Source organism: Anabrus simplex, chromosome 1, assembly GCF_040414725.1.
Source record: "Anabrus simplex isolate iqAnaSimp1 chromosome 1, ASM4041472v1, whole genome shotgun sequence".
Classification (NCBI taxonomy): Eukaryota; Metazoa; Arthropoda; class Insecta; order Orthoptera; family Tettigoniidae; genus Anabrus; species Anabrus simplex.
This window is the reverse complement of record NC_090265.1, coordinates 37531606-37555297: the sequence shown is the minus strand read 5'-3', so window position 1 is coordinate 37555297 and position 23692 is coordinate 37531606.

The following is a 23692-nucleotide window of genomic DNA, read 5'->3' as shown; positions in this document are numbered from 1 at the left end:
TGATTCAACGTCAAAATACCTATAATTAATTTTCATTAAATATCTAACATTAGAATTACAAATTGGAGTTTCAGATCACATATGACCTTACCTCGTGTTATATGTAGCATTCATTTGTTCAACCAGACGAAGGGAGGTGTCCGCCAGTTTGATCAACTGTACCATCGTAAAAACCGCGTGAGGAAGACTGAGGTGCTTATTACGAGTTTCTTTGTGGTATGTTCGGTGCTACCGCAATTAACGCCTTCATAACTTCTAAGTGAAATTACGCAAAGTACAAACCAAAATCCACAGTTCTAGCTCTTCAGGCAAGTAACTCAATTTTGAAAACATCTTAGCGATATTTTAGGTAAATAACATGTAATAAAATATGAGAATATATTCTTTATTATTCCTAAAAGTTACAACGCCGGAGTGAGTTGCTGCGAAGGTTGAGGTGCTGGCCTTCTGACCCCAACTTGGCAGGTTCTATTCTGGGTCAGTCCGGTGGTATCTGAAGGTGCTCAAATACATCAGTCTCGTGTCGGTAGATTTACTGGTACTTAAACGAACTACTGCGGGACTAAATTCCGGCACCTCGGCGTCTCTGAAAACCATAAAAGTAGTTATTGGAACGTAAAGCAAATAAAATTATTAAAAGTTACAATCCTTTTCTTAATCATCGTTATCGTGTCGATTAGATTAGCAGTTTGCCTGTTTTTACCTCTACGAGAGCTAATGTGAGTCAATGCAGAGTTTCACTTAAACCCTTAAAACTACATTCGGTTGTGGACATTTTTCAAAAACTCAAAAGTGCCTGAGGGTATTGAACCAAGGAACACATTACAGAAATGATTATGCGAATAGTTTAATTTGGCTAGGATTTGAATATAAAAAAGGGAACGAGTAAGTAAACTTGCGCTTTTAGGGTCATTTTCCGGAATTGCATTTAGGCCAGAAGTGACTTTCTAAATTTGCTTCATTAGTTTGATAGAACTGTCCAAGACTCACAAATCAACTTTCTCCACAATTTAGGAAATTGCTGAATGTTACGTGTTTCGTAGTATGGGAACCCCTACCTTGTCTGGTAAGAAATATTTCCAACATTAAAAACGCGTCCTTGGAAACAACTCGGCGAACGAAATGGAATTCTACGGGGATCTATCAATATTAATGGGGCTTATGGAAGAAAGAAGGTAGAACTGGCTGAGTCAGCAAAGAGGATGCATCTGGATGTGCTAGGAGTAAGTGATATCCGGGTAAGGGCAGATAACGAGGAAGAGATAGGAGATTATAAATTGTACTTGACGGGTGTTAGAAAGGGAAGGGCAGAGTCTGGGGTAGGGCTCTTTATCAGGAATACCATTGCACGGAACATAGTTTCTGTTAGGCACGTAAATGAACGAATGATGTGGGTAGATTTGTCAGTGGGAGGAATTAGGACTAGAATTGTGTTCGTGTATTCATCATGTGAGGGTGCAGATGAGGATGAAGTTGACAAGGTTTATGAAGCATTGAGTGACATCGTGGTCAGGGTCAACAGCAAGGATAGAATAGTGCTAATGGGCGATTTCAATGCGAGAGTTGGGAATAGAATTGAAGGATACGAAAGGGTGATTGGTAAATGTGTGGAAGATATGGAAGCTAATGGGAATGGGAAGCGTTTGCTGGACTTCTGTGCTAGTATGGGTTTAGCTGTTACGAATAGTGTACATTCTTCAAGCATAAGGATATTCACCGCTACACATGGGAGGTTAGGGGTACCAGATCCATAATAGACTATATCTTAACAGACTTCGAATTCAGGAAATCTGTTAGGAATGTACGAGTTTTCCGGGGATTTTTCGATGATACAGACCACTATCTCATCTGTAGTGAACTAAGTATCTCTAGGCCTAGGGTAGAGAAACTGAAATAGGTCTGCAAACGAATAAGGGTAGAAAATCTCCAGGACGAGGAAATTAGACAGATTAGTGAGAAGTTTCGAACAGTAGACAGTAAGCAGGTTCAGGATATAGAATGTGAATGGGTGGCATATAGGGATGCTGTAGTAGAAACAGCAAGGGAATGCCTTGGAACAACTGTGTGTAAAGATGGGATAGGGGAACATCTTGGTGGAATGATGAAGTGAGAGCAGCTTGTAAACGTAAAAAGAAGGTTTATAAGAAATGGCTACAAACAAGGGCCGAGGCAGACAGGGAGTTGTATGTAGATGAAAGAAACAGAGCGAAACAAATAGTTGTTGAATCCAAAAAGAAGTCATGGGATGATTTTGGTAACAACCTGGAAAGGCTAGGTCATGCAGTAGGGAAACCTTTCTGGACAGTAATCAAGAATCTTAGGAAGGGAGGGAAAAAGGAAATGAACAGTGTTTTGAGTAATTCAGGTGAACTCATAATAGATCCCAGGGAATCACTGGAGAGGTGGAGGGAATGTTTTGAACATCTTCTCAATGTAAAAGGAAATCATCCTGGTGGTGTTATGAACAGCGAAGCTCATGGGGAGGAGGAAAATGATGTTGGTGAAATTATGCTTGAGGAAGTGGAAAGGATGGTAAATAAACTCCATTGTCATAAGGCAGCAGGAATAGATGAAATTAGACCTGAAATGGTGAAGTACAGTGGGAAGGTAGGGATGAATTGGCTTCATAGAGTAGTAAAATTAGCGTGGAGTTTTGGTAAGGTACCTTCAGATTGGGCAAAAGCAGTAATTGCCCCTATCTATAAACAAGGGAACAGGAAGGATTGCAACAACTATCGAGGTATCTCACTGATTAGTATACCAGGCAAAGTATTCACTGGCATCTTGGAAGGGAGGGTGCGATCAGTCGTTGAGAGGAAGTTGGATGAAAACCAGTGTGGTTTCAGACCACAGAGAGGCTGTCAGGATCAGATTTTCAGTATGCGCCAGGTAATTGCAAATTGCTACGAGAGGAATAGGCAGTTGTGTTTATGTTTCGTAGATCTAGAGAAAGCATATGACAGGGTACCGAGGGAAAAGATGTTCGCCATACTGGGGGACTATGGAATTAAAGGCAGATTATTAAAAGCAATCAAAGGAATTTATGTTGACAATTGGGCTTCAGTGAGAATTGATGGCAGAATGAGTTCTTGGTTCAGGGTACTTACAGGGGTTAGACAAGGCTGTAATCTTTCACCTTTGCTGTTTTTAGTTTACATGGATCATCTGCTGAAAGGTATAAAATGGCAGGGAGGGATTCAATTCGGTGGAAATGTAGTAGGCAGTCTGGCCTATGCTGACGACTTGGTCTTAATGGCAGATTGTGCCGAAAGCCTACAGTCTAATATCGTGGAAATTGAAAATAGGTGCAATGAGTATGGTACGAAAATTAGCCTCTCGAAGACTAAATTGGTGTCAGTAGGTAAGAAATTCAACAGAATTGAATGTCAGATTGGTGATACAAAGCTAGAACAGGTCAATAATTTCAAGTATTTAGGTTGTGTGTTCTCCCAGGATGGTAATATAGTAAGTGAGATTGAATAAAGGTGTCGTAAAGCTAATGCAGTGAGCTCGCAGTTGCGATCAGCAATATTCTGTAAGAAGGAAGTCAGCTCCCAGACGAAACTATCTTTACATCGGTCTTTTTTCAGACCAAGTTTGCTTTACGGGAGCGAAAGCTGGGTGGACTCAGGATATCTTATTCATAAGTTAGAAGTAACAGACATGAAAGTAGCAAGAATGATTGCTGGTACAAACAGGTGGGGACAATGGCAGGAGGGTACTCGGAATGAGGAGATAAAGGCCAATTTAGGAATGAACTCGATGGATGAAGCTGTACACATAAACCGGCTTCGGTGGTGGGGTCATGTGAGGCGAATGGAGGAGGATAGGTTACCTAGGAGAATAATGGACTCTGCTATGGAGGGTAAGAGAAGTAGAGGTAGACCAAGACGACGATGGTTAGACTCGGTTTCTAACGATTTAAAGATAAGAGGTATAGAACTAAATGAGGCCACAGCACTAGTTGCAAATCGAGGATTGTGGCGACGTTTAGTAAATTCACAGAGTCTTGCAGACTGAACGCTGAAAGGCATAACAGTCTATAATGATAATGCATGTATGTATGTATGTATGTAAAAACGCGTCATAATTTCTTAAAAGCTCTTCCCTTACGCCTATGTGATCAAAACACGTGGAGGAGGAGGATGTGTAATGAATGACAAAAAGACACATTCGTCAAACACCTGGCAGTGAGAGGGAAGATATTCATATAATTCGAAGACTGGATGATATGGTATGTGTATCTACTGGTCTGGAACCAAGGACAAGAAACTGTATGTCATGCTTCAAAATGACTTCGTGTAGAATGTCGACACAGCATTAGCAAGTCATGCAAGCAGTAGGCGGAACTTCCATAGTGAAACTGTAGTCACGCTGTAAACGATCCAATTTTAATAATTTTGAAAACGATATTAGCTTTCCAAATATGTCTGACAGGGGCTTATTAAAATTTTCTTGCTGATATTCTAGCAAGTGTTTATTGACATAAATATGTTTTAGGACTGGGATCCGCTGAAGATTTCCGTGAGGAAATTAGCAATATGAAATGTTTGACGTGATGTTACCTAGGAAGCGTGCAGGCTGTAATGTGAAGTGAAGAACTTTTGGATGGCCATGGCAGAGAGACATATAGAAGGCTCTTTTATCAAATAGGCCTAATCTCTAAAGATTATTTCATTCATGGGGGTTTATGGGCCCTAAGTGATTTTCTCCCATTTGATGCATTGATTTCTACACTTGTCGACTCCTAACTCCACACATACGTTTCTCTAACCTGATTCGTTAGATACAAGTACATCCCTAGTCAATTTCAGTTTCATTTACTGAAATACATATTTATGACTTTTTGGTTTTCCCAAAGAAACATTCCTTTTTTTATCTGTGTTCTGATTTCACGAGATATGCTGCGTGGTTCACCAATCCCTTATCTTTTTCAGAGGTAGGTAACCCAACTAGCGCGTGTATCATTGTCATCCGAAAAACATTAGTACCTGCTTCTTTATGGCCTTACTGCAACTATACCGTTCATATAATGACCGCGAAAATGGCAGAAATCGTTAGAGGCAGTGGTATTTCTATTACTTAATCTACAATGAATGTGTAAGACGATCACAGCTGCGAATAACACTATTTTACGTTTGGACATGATGTGTCTATAAGGACTACAACGTGCTACAAAATCACTATGGCTCGCGGTAGCTAAAGAGGCTAAATCATGCATCAATGCTGTTACATCAGCCAAGACTGGTACACTTCTTTACTTCGATTAACGCCGTTTGTAATTTGGCCTGTAATTTGTCCCTATATCATCCTGTTCCAAAGAGTGCATTTTGACTTGGTCCTGAAAAGGATCGTCTTTATCCGATATTACGCAGCCAGGTTTGACTACGACATGATGGTCTGTAGGTACGAAGTAGGGTACCTTTCAAATTCAGTGTAACAATTGCTCGCAATGGTTTATGCACATTTCATCTCGACGTTGTGAAGACATTCTTGCACATTGTAACATATCAGGTGTAACACCATGGCATGCCTCGATGATTAGTTGTCGAAGGTGAATAGGATCTTCAAGCTCCTGTGCATACACTACCTGCTTTAAGTGACCCCAAAGGAAGAAGTGAACTGTCGTTAGATGGGGTGATCTGGCGGGCCAGTGAATGGATCCTCACCTTCCTATACATTTATTTGGATATGAAGCATGAAGATGGTTTGGGGCGACTGCTGATCCGTCCTGTTGAAACCTCATTCGCAATCGCTCGCGCAGTGGCACGTTCTCCAACAACGGTGGGAGTTCATTTTGAAGAAAATGAAGGTAGCATACTCCCGTTGGATGTTCGTCGAAGAAATATGGTCCGCTGAGATAGTCACCCAATATCTGACACCAGACATTTACTCCCCACTGCCCTTGAAATGGGCCCTATCTTGCCCAATAGTGAAGACTGTGCTGATTTGTGACGCAATTGTGGTGAAAATGTGATTCGATTGAAAACAGAACTCTTGACAAATAGGTTGCAGGATTGGTCACACTACGTAATGCCCGTTGACCAAATGTTACTCTAGCATAGAAGTAACTTCCATGGAGCTGCTGGTGTAACTGCAGATGGTAGGGGTTAAATTTATAGTTACGCAGTATACGCATGACTAATGACCGGCTGTTATTGGTCTTTTGTGCAAGTGTCCATGTACTAATATGAGGGTTATTCTGGACAGCGTCCAAACTAGACTCTTCGTTTGGACTGGACGTTATAGGAGGATCTCTGACAGAAGTTACACTTCCAAGCGTCCCTGCTGACTGCAATATTCGTTCAAGGTTTCGAAACCTATTGTTAGTCTTTAGTCTTATGTCAGGAAAACGCCAGTGATAGAGACGTTGCGACTGGACTGCATTCCGCGTTGCTTCCCCATAAATGAGCAACATATCAACGTACTCGTCCCTGGAATGCCTCGTCAGTGAATGATACGTGCTGTGACGTGACCTGGTAAGTGTGCATAAACACTGTGTTCCCGTTAAAATAGGGCACGATCCGTCGGTTAGAAGTTTTAAAAAAGTACAAAAGTTTGGAAATGAACCATTACATTGTCGGTGTTCAGGCACATTTCGTCACCAGCTATTAACCGATTAAGCTATAATGACAACATGCAACACGCTCGTTAAAGGATTACGGTCAGCTCGTCTAACTCGGAGGGAGTATGTCTACGTTCTTGCACCACATCTCATGGCACTTCACTTTTCCTTAAAGCAGCCTCGGCAGTTTGTTTCCATGTTGCCTGAGGGCGCCCCCTTCCTCTCTTAGGCTCTTCAATGGCAAGAGCTTTCTGTTCTAACCGGTGTCCATTTTATGTTTCGTGACCACACCAGCGGAGCTGTTTTTACCCCATCTTCGCGTTGATTGGCACAACTTTGAAAGATCTGAGCCATGCTCATTACGCACTTTGTCTTGCAAAGAAATATATCACACGATGCGGTTATATACGATCCCATAACGTCACATATACACCGTAAACATCGCTTTTCAATTTTAGAGTTAACTCTGTTTGTATCTGACTACTTGGTTAAACGGTCAGCATCGTCGCCTTCGACTGAGAGGACCGTGGATCGATTCCCGGCCGATTAGGGGATTTGGGCGTCGTCTGATTAATTACTCGGTTTAGGGGACTGGGTGTTTGTGTTTGCCCCAATACGATTCTATCCATATATTGACAACACATAGTAATAATGAATATGTCCCCCACATCTAACTTAAAACAGTACCAAATTTCACATGTGCGACACAGTTCACACCCGTAGCCGCACTGCGGTGTGAGAAAAGCGGTAAAAGGGGAAGGAGAAATTTATTTTTCTGTTTTTACAAGTTAATTTACGTCGCACCGACAAAGATAGGTCTCATGGCGACAATGGGCAAAGAAACGGCTAGGAGTGAGAAAGAAATGGCTGTGACCTTAATTAAGGTAAAGTGAAAATGGGAAACCACGGAACTCCATCTTCAGGGCTGCCGACAGTGGGGTTGGAATCAACTATCTCCCGAATTCTGGATAATGGCCGCACTTATGCGACTGCAACTCTTGAGCTCAGTTAGGAGAAGGCGAAGAAGAAGAAGAATATATAACTTTGTCAGTGAACCTTCGTGAAAAATTCGTTAACTTCTCCGCTCCTTTGACCCTATAGTAGTTGAAGGGTCGTCAAATACGTAACATTACAAATAATAATAGTAATTGTTACGGAGATTATCCGTGGTAGTTAGAGGTGAAAGAAGGTGCGGGCTGGAATAGGTCTCAACTACAAAATTAAAGTTAATTTAAAACTTTAACAAAGGTTATATTTTATTTTCAAAATCAACAATTAACAAAGTATAACACTTACCAAGCAGCAGATCAACAAATTAACAAATTACAGTTTGTTACAAGATTTGGGCTTCGAGCCCCAAGTCTAATTTCTGAGCTCTCAGCTCACAACCGCAATTGCTGAAGGGCAGAAAACCCCAAAGTACGAGGAGCACTTGCTCCTAATTACAATGTTAAGAAAAAGAGCAGACCCGCTCTCAATTTTACAAGCCTATCAAAGGCTACAACATGCTTCATTTCTATCTGCCCTAAAGGCACACAAGGAAACAGGGGTAACTAATACCCAATCTACTGGGCCTTCGCAGGAAGGAAAACAAAACGGGTTAAGTAAATGGCCCAAAATACAAAATGAATGGAGGCGATAACTTGCACTCCTACACCAAGTTTGTCTAAAACCTATGTGGCGCTAGGCCGATCATACAGGGGCTAATCCAACGCTAGGGAGGTGACACGTATAAGAAAACTTTACTACATTAAAGAAGAGAAGAACGGTTATGAAAACGTAGTCACCTCCTTTTTAAAAAATGAAGGGGAGTTCGAGAGGGTGAAGCACTCTCAATCCCCGCTTTACAGATTTGTAACTTATAGATAGACAGAAAGGAATTTACATTTTAAAAAGGTAGGTTACATACTAAATGTTTCGAAACCTCCCCGAGAGTTAAACTGCTGAGCTAGCAAGAAATGAAGATGTTAACAGGCCATTACCTTGTAGATGAACTGCTGCTTGAAGAAAGAGGCGCTTCCCGCCCCCTGCTACATATTCACACCCTAAGAAAGATGTTACTGAAGTGGCCCCGAGACAAGAAAATCAGCAGTTTATATACCCTCGTGGAACATTCGAGACCTTTCAGAAATGAGTAGACACACCCTTTCGCTTTTATTGGATAGCTGAAAGTTACACATCAACATTGAGAAAGAAAGACACTATTGGTCAGAAATTAATTACAAAAATTAGTTATTGATTAAATTCAAAACAGGCGGAAAGAAAGGATAACTGTTGCCAACCCCCAAACCACAGAACAAAATTTAGTTAAAACAAAACTTTTGAATGCTAAATTTCTTCAAGAAAGTTCATTCCTTTACACCAGAGTGCGTTATCAAAGTTTTGGTAGAGACATCTGTTAGAGAATGTCCAAACTTCTTGATACGGAGCAAACAAACACAAATCAAAATAGACACAGTTCAGAACATTTCAAAATTATCAAATTTACAGTAGTGACATCTTCCGAGAAACCGTTGAGTTAATACAGTTTGTTAAATTTCAGGCTTTCTCCTGTAGAGAAGTTTCAACTGGCGCAATATTTGAATTCGCGGCGTGGAGGTGTACCGCCCGGTACAGTAATAATAGTACCCAAGTACAAATTCGTGGAGAATCCTAAGAGGAAAACTGGTAGCAGGTGGTCTACAGAGCGCAAGATGCAACACAGGACACTAATAAAGAGATTTTGGGAGGATAAGAAGTCGATTACCATCAAACCAACGAACAAGTTCAAACGCGGTCTTTGAATAGGGATATCAAAGGAGAAGAAGAACTAATGTACGTTCGTTTGATTCTGTTGTCCTGCTGTATCCTATTTGTGTGTGCAGTATGAGACGTAAGGTCGCTGCCATTGTTATTGCATTTCACGTTATCTCTTCAAACTCCAGACCTAAACAGAGAGTTTCTAGCAGAGTTTCATATCTCATACAAGGTGAGTGGAAAGAGGAAATCTCGAATAAATCCTTAATATCATCGTTATACTTACACAGAAAATGGAAAGAACGAGGAAGTTATTATTACACTGCCGACAAAAATATTGAAACACTCAGAAAAATGTACCTTCGTACACATGCATGCCATCGGTGGGTATGTGATTGATTAGAGCTGCAATTGTCTGTGTTTGGTGGGATGGTTACTAGAGTGCATTAGTGTTTTTCGTGTTTAGTGTTGTTACCAGGCCTGGTACGGTATATAAGGAGCGTGAACAGCGTCAGTTATTGAGTGACCACTGTGAAGATGCGGCGTACTCGTGTGAGACAACGTTATCAGCAGCTGGCAGAGATTGAACTTGGCCTCATTTTGCCGGCTGGGCAAATCGTGCAGTATCCACATTTGTGGGGCATTCGGGTGTGACAGTAGCCCGATGCTGGACTGCATGGGAACGCGAGGGCAGCCATAATCTTCGTCAATATTCCGTTCGTCAACGCCTGACCATCACCGTATTCTGCACCAAGCATATCTGCTCCTGCCATCCGAGAACAAGTAATAGACTCCCAGTGAGAATAGGTATTGTCCTCTTATTTGACTAAGAATAAAAATGGGAAACCACAGAAATAGATTCTCAGGACAGCTGACGGTGGAGTTCGAACCCACCCGTCTTCCGAATGCAGACCTTGACTCCACAGCCGTAGAGAGTTAACACGCGTGGCCACTCCGCTCAGATTTAAAACGTGTTTAGTGAAATTAAAAATCGAAATGGCGCCTTCGTTTATTTCGAAATGATTTCGGCCATAAAAAATAATGAAATAACTTCTAAGTTTTCCCATTGAGAATACTGGCATGTCTTATTTAGTTAAGAACTTGCTGTTTTCCTGTAAAAGTGTGATCTGTGCTTCTAATATAATTGTACCGGGCGGTACACCTCCACGCCGCTAATTTAAAATGTGCGCCAATTGAAACTCCTCTGCTGGAGGAAGTCTGAACCTTATTGATGGTATTAATTTTCAAGTTTCTCAGAAGATGTCACTACGTGGAAAATTTGGAGTTTTTGAACTGTGTCATTTTCGACGTATTTTTGTTTTGCTTGTAGTAAGAAGTGTGAACTTTCTCTTCTAGAGGACATTACTGAAGATCAACAATAGTGCACCCTAGTGCGGAGTGAAAGAACTGTTTTTTTGGAGAAATTTTTATTTCAAAAGTTTGTTTTTTGTTAAATTTCTTTCTGTTATTGTTTAAGTTGGCTGTATACCCCTATATTTCCCCTTGTTTGGTATGTATCCAATCCCGAATTTCTTCAATTTATTTCTGACCAATCCGAGGTGTCTTCCCCCAACTTGAATATGTTGCTGTATCCTACCCAATAAAGTGATTGTGGGTGGGTGTTCTCATTCCCCTAACGCCTAGAACCTTCCGCGAGAGTATATAAACTGCTGATTTTTGGGTCTCTGCGCCACTTCTGTTCCATCTTTCTGTGTGTAAAGTACATAGCAGGGGGCGGGAAGCGCCTCTTTCTCCGGCAGCGGTCAACAACCAGGTAATGGCCGATTAATTACTTCTTTTATTGCTTGCTCAGCAGTTTAACTCTCGGGGCGGGTCCGAAGTTTTTCCATTATGTAACCTTCCTTAAAATGTAAAGAAACTTGTATCTATTCTATCCTTCAATCTACATATGGGGATAGAGAGTGCTTAACCCTCTCGAGCTCCCACTCACATTGTTTTGAGGTGAACTTATTTTCTCAACCTATTCTTCCATAACATTATGTAAATTTGTTTCTTTTCTAAAGTCACCTCCGTAGTATGGGATTAGCCCTTGCATCAGTGGCCTAGAGCCAAATTAGGTTTTGAAACAAATACATTAGGAGTGCAGATCGCCTCCTCTCAAATTGTTATTTTAGAGGTCATGTAATTACCCCCCTTTTTTTATCTAATAGACCTCAGCAGGTTGGGTAGTTTACCCCTGTGTCTATGTCCAGAGAGGACAACTTGAAGGTGGAGTTTGGTGTGGCCTTTGATAGGCTTAAAGTTGAGAGCGAGTGGCTCTTTTTCTAAAACTGAGTGTTGCATGCCTCGAGGAGGCTTTGTTGTGTAATTTGGAGCAAGTGCTCCAGGGTTTGATTGGGGTCTTCTGCCCCGTTGTTGAAATTGGTATATCGTAAAGTTGAGCTAGTTGCTCAAGAATTGTGTTTTCAGGGCTCGAAGCCCAAATCCTGCAAATACTGTAATTGTACTTTGTTGCCTTGTTACACCGTACCTGCTATTCTTGTTATTTCTTTATTTTAAAAAGAAAATATAACCTTGTTAAATTTTACATTAACTTTGATTCCGTAGTTTGAGACCCGTTCACGCCCGCACCTTCTTTCACCTCTACCTACCACTAAAACACGGTAACAAGTGGTAGCAGAGCGTGGTTGAATGGGTCTCATTTTAGCCCCTTTTGACGGCTAAACATTGTTTTGACCCGAACTCTAACCATTTTCTCAGTTGCTGGAATTTTCTGAGTTTTTCTAAATTGTTCTGTCATCATGCCCGGCCCTCGCGATGTTCTCCATCTTAACTACTTGCGCAAAGAGGAGTTGATCTATGAGTTGACTATCAGAAATGTGCAATCTGGAGGCACGGTTGCAGTAGACACCAATAAGCTTAGAGAGTCACTTGATTTGCCCATTTCCATCCCCACCTTGGGAGAGAAAGAAATTGACGACTCTCTTTCCACGATCGTCGAGAATATTACTGGGCTAGCCTCTGTAGTTAGTTTTTTTTATGAAAATGATCCTTCTCCTAATCAAATTAAGCGTGTGCAAGCCAGGCTGTTTCATTTTTCAAATAGAGTTAACGATCTGTTGTCTCTAAAGTTGAATGACGTTCAGAAGAAGGAAGCTAGTACGCTGCTTGAAAATATTTCTGAGTTATCTAGCAAGGTCACTCAATTGTTAACTGGCGAAATTCCTCCCAAAAGCGATCAACCCACCACAGTGAATGTAGGTAGTGAGGAAGAGCCTCCTAAGGGAGAAGTCAATAGAATAACCGTTGCTGCTCAAACTATCTCTGCCCCATTGGACAACGAGTCTGAACGCCGCACATCATTGAATAATGTACGTGCTGAATTAACTTCTTTGCCATTGAAACCTTTACCTACTATGTCACCCGGGTTCAGCAGCTTGCCTCATCCATTGGCAATGTTGCTCAGAGGTATATCGAAGTTTTCCGTTAATACCACCAGTGACGTAATTTCATTTTTAAGATTTCTAGTTGAATTTCAGGATCATGCCCTTGTGTTTTCTCTTTCCCCATGTCAAATTTTGCAAATCATCTATCCTTATGCAATTGGTATTCTCTCCGACAAAATAGTAAGAGCCATAGCTGAACAGTCATCTATTGAAGATTTTCACGCACACTTGCTTGCAAATTTTATTCCTGCTCGCGCGAGGTCATCTCTGATTCAGAAGTACTATTATCGTGTACAGCGCTTGGATGAAAACTTGGCTGACTTCATACAGGACATTAAGTTTTATACTAGGGTGCTTGCTCTTCACTTCCCTGAGGATCAGATTGTACAAGCCATTGTAGAAGGCATTTCACCACCCTATAGGTCATATTTGTGTTTCGCGGCGTGCCCGCAAACCTTCTCCGAACTTGAAGCGTTGGCCGTCTCAGCGGAAGGAGTGAGATACGCCGATTCCTTGCGTGTCGCGAAAGAACCCCCGCCTTCTTTTAGTAATACTCGGCCTCCACCTCGCCGATCAGTCACACCCCGTAAATGTTATGCTTGCGGGTCGCCTGACCATCTTCGCAATAAGTGTCCACTGATCAAGTCGAGTGGGACAAGGAATGGAGCTGGTTCATCACAAGGCTGTTTTAAATGTGGGGCTTTCTCACATATCGCCAAACATTGCCCAAATTCAAATAGCACCCCCTCCTGCTCAACTTCTGGTGCAACTTCCAACAAGAATCAAAAGTGACTAGTGGTTCCGGCTGAGTCGACTAATTCTGCTTCCCAAGGCTCAGCCCCTGGCAAAAAGGTCGTGAATTCAGGGAACGTTCAATTTGCAAATCCATCTTTTGAATGCCCCAAAGAATGTCTTAGGATTGCGGCGGATACCCCCGCACCTGTCCCTTTTCTTAAGATTGAGTTAAATAATGAACCTGTAACAGCTCTATTAGATTCAGGCAGCGTTTGTTCTGTTATTTCGGATCAATGGTATTCTAAATTGAAATCTGTTTGTAAACTACCGGACTATGACTCCTCTCCTGTTCAATATGTTTCGGCTAATTCATCCCCATTAGAAATTCTAGGTTCTTTGCAAGTCAAAATTCGTATTTTTAAATTTACATGGAAAACCAAACTGTTTGTGGCTAAGCACTTGTCTTGCCCCATCATACTGGGTGCGGACTTCATTTCTCACACTGGTCTTGTGCTCGATCTTCAGAGTAAGTCGTGCACATTCAAGTTTGCGTCCAATTGTAAAATTCCCTTATTGAAATGTAATTCCGTATCATGTTCATCTATTGCGCCTACCCAGGATGAGATGTTGTTGGACCTTAGACATCTACCTGAGGAGCAGGCTGATAGTATTCGGAAATTGTGTCAGTCGTTTCCCGAGGTTTTCTCTGATACTCTTGGTGTTACTGACCTTATCGAATACAAAATTGAGGTCACGGATTCGATTCCTGTTCGTTTTCCACCATATAGGCTATCTCCACCTAAAATGAAGGCTCTGAAAGAAATCATCGATCAAATGTTAAGGATGGTATTATTAGGCCCTCTAAATCGGCGTATTCTTCGCCTATTTTTCTAGTCCCTAAACCCCAAGGAGGCTTCAGGCCTGTCATTGATTATAGGGCTCTCAATCGGAAGGTGGTGTTGCAATCTGTGCCCCTTCCCGACCTTCATTCTTGTTTTTCATGGTTCCGTAAGGCCAAGTTCTTTACTATCTTGGACTTGAATCAGGCCTATAATCAGATTCCACTTGCCGAAGAGTCTAAACATCTTACAGCGTTTGCCACGGACTGGAACTTATACGAATACAACCGCGTGCCTTTCGAGCTCCCCACGGGAGCAGCTGTACTCACTAGGCTACTAGATAGGGTCTTCTCCGACATCAAATTTGAGTACTTATATCATTACTTGGATGATGTCGTCGTATTTTCAGAGACTTTTGAAGAACATCTAGATCATCTGCGAGAAGTTCTCGATCGCCTTCGTAAGGCTGGGTTGACTGTCAAGTTGTCCAAGGTTGCCTTTGCTAAGCCCTCTATGTCGTTCCTAGGGCATATTGTGTCACCTGATGGTGTAGCTGTCGATCATTCTAGAACACAGGCCATCCGTGATTTTAAAACTCCCAAGGACATCAAAGGTATCGCCAGGTTCATTGGTATGGTGAATTTCTTCAGGAAGTTTATTCCTAACTTCGCTAATAGAGCGGCGCCCTTGAACATTCTTCGTAGGAAAGGCATCAAATTCGAGTGGGGACCTTCTCAACAAGCCGCTTTTGAAGATCTTAAATTAGCTCTCTGTAATGCCCCTGTACTTGCTATGCCTGATTTCTCGAAGAAATTCATTGTCCAAACCGACGCGTCGTCGTCAGCAGTAGCTGCAGTCCTTCTTCAAGAGACTGAACTAGGGAGGCGACCCATTGCCTATGCATCTAGGACCTTGTCGTCTCAAGAAGCCAAGTATTCCATCTATGAGCTTGAAGGTTTGGCAGTCTTATTTGCCTTCGAAAAGTTCCGTCTCTATCTGGAACATGTCAAATTCGACCTGGAGACAGATAATCAAGCCTTAAGCTGGGTCTTAGGTAGGCCGCGTCGTACTGGTCGTATAGCCCGTTGGGCCATCCGTATTTCTGCCTTCCAATTTGATGTTAGGCATATCCGAGGTACCGAAAATGTTGTCGCTGATGGACTCAGCCGTATGTTTTCCAACGACGTCGAGACCCATGAACCGGTCGACAGTTCATCACCTCCCGAGTCCATACTATCTGATGTTAATGCCATCTTAACAGATGCTCCCATGCTCTTTAGGGATATCGAGAAATACCAACGTGAAGATCCGACGCTGGCTCCGATAATGGAAACCCTTTCTTCTGGGGAACATGTTGTCCCTTATGTTTTGAGGAATGGTGTTCTATGTTGCCCTTCGAGGCATGATAAGATGATGAAAGTTGTCGTTCCAGCTGTTCTTGTGCCTATGATCTTCAAATACTATCATGAGACCCCATTAGGGGGGCATCTTGGAATCTTTAAAACTCGTGAGAAGATTCGTGAAATGTTCATTTGGAAAGGTATGGACGGTGAAATCCGTGAACTTGTAAAAGCTTGTAAACCTTGTTTGCTCAGTAAACCCACCATGTCCACCAAGGTAGGCCTTTTGTCTTCGCATCAAGCGTCGCGCCCCATGGAACGCCTGTATATTGATTATGTAGGACCCTTCCCCCAGTCAAAGGGAAACGCCAACAAGTTCATCTTTGTATGTGTAGATGGTTTTACAAGATTTTACTGGTTATTACCGACTAAGCTGGTTACCGCTCAGTCCACCATTACTTGCCTAAATTCTATTTTTGCGTCTTTTGGTCCGTGCCAATATATTGTGTCTGATAATGCTAAGGCGTTTACATCAAATCTTTTTCGCAAATTCTGTTTTGACTTGTCCATCTCTCATGTAAATACTTCTGCTTATTACCCTCAACCATGTCTGGCTGAACGGGTTAACCGTAATCTCCGGTCCGCGCTTATTGCCTATCATCATGAAGATCATTCCAGGTGGGACACGTCCCTGCATTGGTTAGCTTTTGCTTTGAATTCGGCGGTTCATGAATCACATAAATTTACTCCAGCCTCTTTGATGTTCAAGTTTGTTCCCAACACGCCGCTCTCTAACCTCTGGTCACTGAGTGACATTCTACCCGAGACAATAGATCCGGACAACATCAAAGATCTTTGGAAGAAGGCTAAAGCCAATCTTAAAGTGTCTCATGAAAAGGTTAGGGAAAGGTATGATCGTGGACGGAGACCCACCCCTTTGAAGGTAGGTGACCAAGTTATGGTCAAGAATTTTGTTCCCGCGGGCAAGCTTGCCCCCAGATTTCATGGGCCTTGTGTCATTCTCGATTTTCTTACGCCGGTTACGTTGTTATTAAGTAATCCAGCCACGGAGAGGATATTTAGGGTTCATCTGTCACAGGTGAAACCGGTGTAATTTCTGGGTTAACTTGCTTCATATAATCGTGAAAGGAATATGAATGTTATATTTTTTTTGAGTTTTCAATTTGTAGGCATTCTGCCCCTCCTATAATATTTTTTTAAATATGTAAGTATTTTTGTAAACACTCCCCGATCCGTTAAACTGCCATTCTGTCCTTACCTCGGCCATTACCACGCTCCCGTCTCCTGCTATACACACTGTGGCTTGCTTATATTAAATACCATATTAAATGCCATGGATATCTGCACGCCGCTGGCCCCTCAACCTCTCCACAAGCCTGTGCCCTCAAAAATGATGATGGTCCAACAAATTCTGCCGCCTAGTTTTAATGTTTCAGTGCCCCCGCAGCCGCGCGGCGCCGTGCCGCGACTGGGTCTGAGGAAGGGCCCCCTCGGCCACAGCGAGGACGACATGTGCACGGCGAGCCGGAGCTCTCCTCCCGGCCTAGGCTGATGTGCGGCTCACGACCTGCTACTTGCCCGCAGCCTGTATATGTTCACCGCGGGCGCGGCGTGTTTCAACACCTCTGCTCCCCTCATAGTGCGGGCGAGCGGTATCTCAGGGTACTTGAGGGGTCCGAGCGGCCTCCTCTGGACGCAAGCTGCAACGACCGGTCTGGCCATCCAACTTAATCATCATTAACTACATGAACTATTACTATCAGCAATTACTGCACTTGGGAATTCAACAGCAATATTTGGTGGACCTTGCAAAATTTTTCTTCACTTTCAAGTATTAAAAGTTTATCTTCTGAATTCAACTTCTACAACCATAAAGACTTTACTTCACCTGCAACAACAAAATTTTGAAACTGAATCAAACCACATTAAGAAAATCTTATAAATTTTTCGGCAATTAATCTCCATATCTACATCAAAACTTGGACCTGGTTTTCAAACAAATTTCATGTGTCACCCCTGGAGGAACTTTGGGGGGGGGAGGTCTGTACCGGGCGGTACACCTCCACGCCGCTAATTTAAAATGTGCGCCAATTGAAACTCCTCTGCTGGAGGAAGTCTGAACCTTATTGATGGTATTAATTTTCAAGTTTCTCAGAAGATGTCACTACGTGGAAAATTTGGAGTTTTTGAACTGTGTCATTTTCGACGTATTTTTGTTTTGCTTGTAGTAAGAAGTGTGAACTTTCTCTTCTAGAAGACATTACTGAAGATCAACAATAGTGCACCCTAGTGCGGAGTGAAAGAACTGTTTTTTTGGAGAAATTTTTATTTCAAAAGTTTGTTTTTTGTTAAATTTCTTTCTGTTATTGTTTAAGTTGGCTGTATACCCCTATCTTTCCCCTTGTTTGGTATGTATCCAATCCCGAATTTCTTCAATTTATTTCTGACCAATCCGAGGTATCTTCCCCCAACTTGAATATGTTGCTGTATCCTACCCAATAAAGTGATTGTGGGCGGGTGTTCTCATTCCCCTAACGCCTAGAACCTTCCGCGAGAGTATATAAACTGCTGATTTTTGGGTCTCTGCGCCACTTCTGTTCCATCTTTCTGTGTGTAAAGTACATAGCAGGGGGCGGGAAGCGCCTCTTTCTCCGGCAGCGGTCAACAACCAGGTAATGGCCGATTAATTACTTCTTTTATTGCTTGCTCAGCAGTTTAACTCTCGGGGCGGGTCCGAAGTTTTTCCATTATGTAACCTTCCTTAAAATGTAATGTGCCGTTTCACAATTCTTTATAAGAGCTAGAGCAACAAAGATGGAGTCTCTGCGGTCAAAATCTCGAATAAAATACATTTAACGTCAGTACGGGCCAAATTATAAGTCCTTTCGTCAGTCGGTTACAGTAATAACCACGTTTAGAAGGCGCAGAAAAAAATGACAGATGGACATTATTTGAAACCATTATTCAAGAAAAAAGATGCTCATCTTTGACTATCTAATCTAACTTCGGTGTATTAACAGGACGAAAAACTCATTTTAAAGGAATTATTCAGCGGAGCGGTATATTGGAGATTCGGAAACGAAGATTAGTTCCCGACTACACTCTATTTGGCAGAGATCAAGATTTAAACGCCGCGCGAGAGATTTAATACGAGAAACAATAAGAGATAAGATATACTACTGTGGAACTACGTCACGCAGTGACGCAAGCCCTTGATGAAATTTGCCCGACACCGGTTAACATTGAAAGACACTTACGGACCAGTAAATTAAATGCATTTAGGTTGATAAAAGACGGCGGAAAGAAATTTATTTTCGAATCAGAATATACTGAATATAAGTCTTAGACAATTCTGGACTATTTATTGATCTAACTGTTTTCCAGTAAAAACCTGTACAATCTGAGCAACGCAAGAGCTATAGTACTTGAAAAATGTCAGCAATGAGTCAAACATTCTATCATTGTTCTGTTCCATACGCACGAGTCTTCATCATGGGTCTGTAAGGAAGCAAGGCGATGCTGCTTGGATCCTGACGAGGCGAGACGATGTTGGCTATCCCGGATGACCAGTGAGCGATGATGAGAAGCCACGATGTACCCAACCACTTGTGGAGGAACCAGATGACCAGTTCATAGTCTCAGATGACCGGAGAGGAGGAAACGCCGAGACCATCTTGAGCAAAGTTAAGTCCAATATCCAAGTCGTTTTCGTAAGTAAGAAGATATTGTTTTCTTTATTTTGCTTAGTAATATTTATTGGTGCGAACACAGTGCGTAAACAAACATCTAGCTAAATTGATTGGAAGTAGGTACTCATCCGTACGAAACGTCAATTCCATTTGTAGGCGTGGTCACCAAGTGATGTTCGTTCGTAATGTTTTCCAGAGACATGCGTGAAGAGATCGCTAAAATTATTATTATTATTATTATTAGTGATGTGTAAAGAATGAAGTGGGCATTTATATATGCGTGTCATAAACTTAAGCAACGTCAAATTGTACGAGATCATGCATAGGATTTGTGTTATGAAGGAATGGCAGTAGACTATTCCAAGTTACGTTAAATTTGGTACTATGACTGTAGTAAATAAAGTAGGCATTTTAGTAATGTCGCGGCACGTTCATGTGCAAGTTGAGGTAATGAGTTACGTGATGAAGTGATAGTGTGGTTATATGAAATAAGTGTAATAAATAACGCGTCATGGATATGATATAGAGTCCTTGATGATGTATAATGGTTGTAGTTATTGTTTCTTCGAGAGAGAGTCATAGTTGCATGTAATAAGGTCTCGTGATTTCAAATGTTATAATTGAGAAGATCACTGATTTCTCGCCAATTCCACGCAATGATTTTAAGCCTACGCATTTTATCTAGCTCAGGACATGATCTCAGGACGTCGAGTGCAATGTTTCTTTATCCATATTAAGTTACTTGGAGAAGCAAATGTTTACTCTGGATAGTTTGGAGCCTTCACTGATTCGCTTAGGAAGATCTCGAGGACTCACTGAATAATTACACTTCTGTATGAATTTCAATCTATAGGCCGATCGCTGGTGACCTAGGTTTTCGAAGGAGAATCATTTTCTTTTAGCTGGAGATATTGTCATCCGATTAAGTAGATTTTCCGTTGGTAGCATGTGTTATTATAACCTTGTAGAACCAGAGTGATGACGTTTCTTGCCATTTCGTACGCACGTAGTCTATGTCAATAAGATAAGGTCATATTACCTTACATTCATGAATTAAATCTTGCGAAGATGTTACTTATTGGATGATTACGACTTACAATGGACGTAGCTTAGCTCATGATGTGTAACATAAGGAAATATGAGTGTCTAAAAAAGCAACTAAATAGGCAGAGAACAATATTTAGGACGTAAAACGTATATGTGTGTACTTGTCAGAATAACGCAAGAAGAGTTTAGAATATCCTCATTGATAGTCTTAAAGCTACGGACAGTCAATCAGTCAGTTGAATTTTAAGTACTGTGATAGCTTTTTTAGAATAAATATCAAGTGTTAGTTAACATAGTCTGATGCGATGTCCAAGGACGGTTGACTTAAACAAATAGAACTCCATTTCTTGACTGAAGAATGGCTCAGAAGGTCCACATGTGTTTCTTTATTTCTCAAAATAATACAACTAGAAGGACTATAAATAATAGTTGATAGGAGTTTTCTTTTCTTTTCTGTGGATGCATCCTACATTTTTAATGTAAATAATTTTCGTGTTTTATTTTCTTGCCAAGAAGGCACTTGTAAATACTAGTAGCTGTATCCAATTTAATTTATTTAATCATCACCCGACTCGCTAGGTGAATTGAAAGAGAAGGATAGGGCATTCTATTTTTAAGAATCTTCCCACATGTGTCATGTCGTTTACAATATTAATTGATGATTTCGGAGATGAATGAGTACTAAGAAAGGAAGCTATTTAAGCCGAGAAGACATTCAATCACTTAGGGTGAAGTGGAAAGACGTGATTTTTCCAACGTTATCGACGGATATGGATTACTAGGTCGACGATGAGTCAGTCAATACTAAGGCTATTTCATTAGTAAAATTTTGAACTAATTGCTTGAATATCTGATTTGATATTTAAATACATTTTGAATGGTGAAACCTAAAAAAACTCTTTCTCTGTGTTCTTAGCATAAGGTTTAGTTGTAAGATTGTAGTAGTAGCGATCGACGAGGATTTTCTTAAGAATTAATGAGAATGGTACCTAGCTAAATACGAGTAAGAGACGTCTTTCTGCGTTAGTTAGGGAATACCGTTGTTTGACCTGGTCGTTTTTCCGTTGCGGAACTCACACCCGTAGAACTCAGTCACCTGATTTATTGAAGTTAGAGCTAGTCTGGATCTCTTGTGTCCTTGCCTGGACGCGGGAACGGCGCAAGTAGAAAATGTCGCCCATACGTGTGGCAATTCGAGAAAGACACCGTGGTCAAGAACCGTTGGTCGCCATAGAAAATGGCGCCTCAACGTGATGCGAATGGAGGAAAACGCCATGGGAACTGTTGGTTGCAAACCAAACAGAATTTCTTTTTGAGATACTCATGTATGTGGAAATTCAAGAGAAAGTCGTCGTGGGAAGTCAAGAGAAAGAATACGACACAGAACTGTGAAGAGGTCGATTCCCATATGTAACAATAAGAATGAGGAAAACATCGGGAAACCTAGTAAGAAGATGACAGAGATGATAGTCGAATGACGGGTCTTCGGTGCAATATTAGAGTAAAATGGGAGAATTTACTCAAGAAGTGGGTAAGACGAAGGAGATATTTTAGAAACTAATGGATGAGGAATTATTGATGGTAACAGCAGATTGATTGCATGGAAATGAAGATGTTGTACGGTAATTTCTTTACTGGACTATTAGGCGTTATTATCTTATGGGATCGAAGTGGACACAGCAAGATATTAGACTGTGAGAACAAGTAGATGCCCAGTATAGATAATGGAACAGGAGAAAGAAGGAATGGATGGTTGCTCTGAAGAGGATGACAGAAAATAGCTGGTAGCAGTCAGAACTAGGAAAGAAGGACAAATTACTGCTAATATGTCAATTTAATTAGATGTAACTTAGATGTAAGAGATAGATTGTAAGAGGTTATTTGAGTTATTTTCAGTTAAGAATTGGAGTCATAAGTACATGAACAAGTACCTCATATTTCCTAGTGTGATTGGGTCAACATCGTGAGCTGAATCGGATCCAAGTAGTGAAGCCTGCCTGTGTATTTGCTGAATATATATATTGTTGATTGGAGTAGTGGGAGAGACATTGTTGGAGAACTTGAGTTGTGGAGAATTTAGGAAAACCATAGAGTTTATTAGGATTTTTTAGAATTTAGAATACTAATTGAATATCGATATGACGACGTTAAGCCATTTGAAAGCTCAATTTGAGGAGTATCAAAGGGAACAACGAGAAGAACAAGAACAGTATCGGAAAGACCAAGAAGAGAAACAAGAGAAATATCAAAAGGAGCAGGAAGAGAAAGAAAGAAGACAGAAAGAAGAGCGCCAGGGATTGTTGCAGGCTATAAAGGAAATGATGGAAGAAAATAGAAAGCGCGATGAAGACGCTAGAAAGCGCGATGAAGAAGCTAAAAAGGAGAGATTAGAAGAGAACAGAAAGCGCGATGAAGAAGCTAGAAAGCGCGATGAAGAAGCTAGAAAGGAGAGGTTGGAAGAGAACAGGAAGCGCGATGAAGAAGCTAGAATACGTGATGAAAAACGGGAGGAAGAAGCTAGAAGACGTGACGAGGAAGCTAAGAAAGAGAGACAGGAAGAAATGAGAAAGCAGGAGGAAAGGTTAAAGGAGATCATGGAAAGGATGGATAAACGTGATGAAGAATCCAAGAAAGAGAGACAGGAACGAGAGGCGAAGGAGAAGAAGCAGGAAGAAGAGAGGAAGAGAGAGAAGCAAGAACAAGAGGAACGATACCAAAGATTTATGGAAGAGAAACATAGAGAAATGAGGGAGGAAGTAAGGAGATGTTATCAAGAACAAAAGGAAGAAATGAATAAATATCAGGAGAAGATGGAAGAGGCAACTAGGGAACAAGAAGAAAGACATAAGATAATGATGGAGGAGATGAAAGAAGAGATCAAGAACAATATAGATGAATGGAAAGCTGAAGTTAGTGGAAATATGGAAGAGAAGAACCGAGAGATACGAGAAGAAATAAACGAAATTAGGAGAGAAATGACAGGGAACAATAACCATCTCCAGTCTTTAAAGGAGAATGTAATAAAGGATTTATCTGATAATATGGAAAAGTTAAGCCTAGATTCCCAAGAAAAATGGAGATTATGTGAGGAAAGTATAGGAAAAATAGGTGAGGACGTGCTAACCACGAGTACAAGTCTGGAAAAGAAGTACGACCAGGCTGCAAACCAAATTGGAAGCAGAATAACGGAGATAAGAGAGGAAATAGAACAACATAAGGATGAATTGAACCAAAGAATAACGAAATCTGAAGAAGGGCTTAGACAAATGCAAGCTCAGTTACAAGAAATTCGAGAGGAAGGAACAGGAAAGAC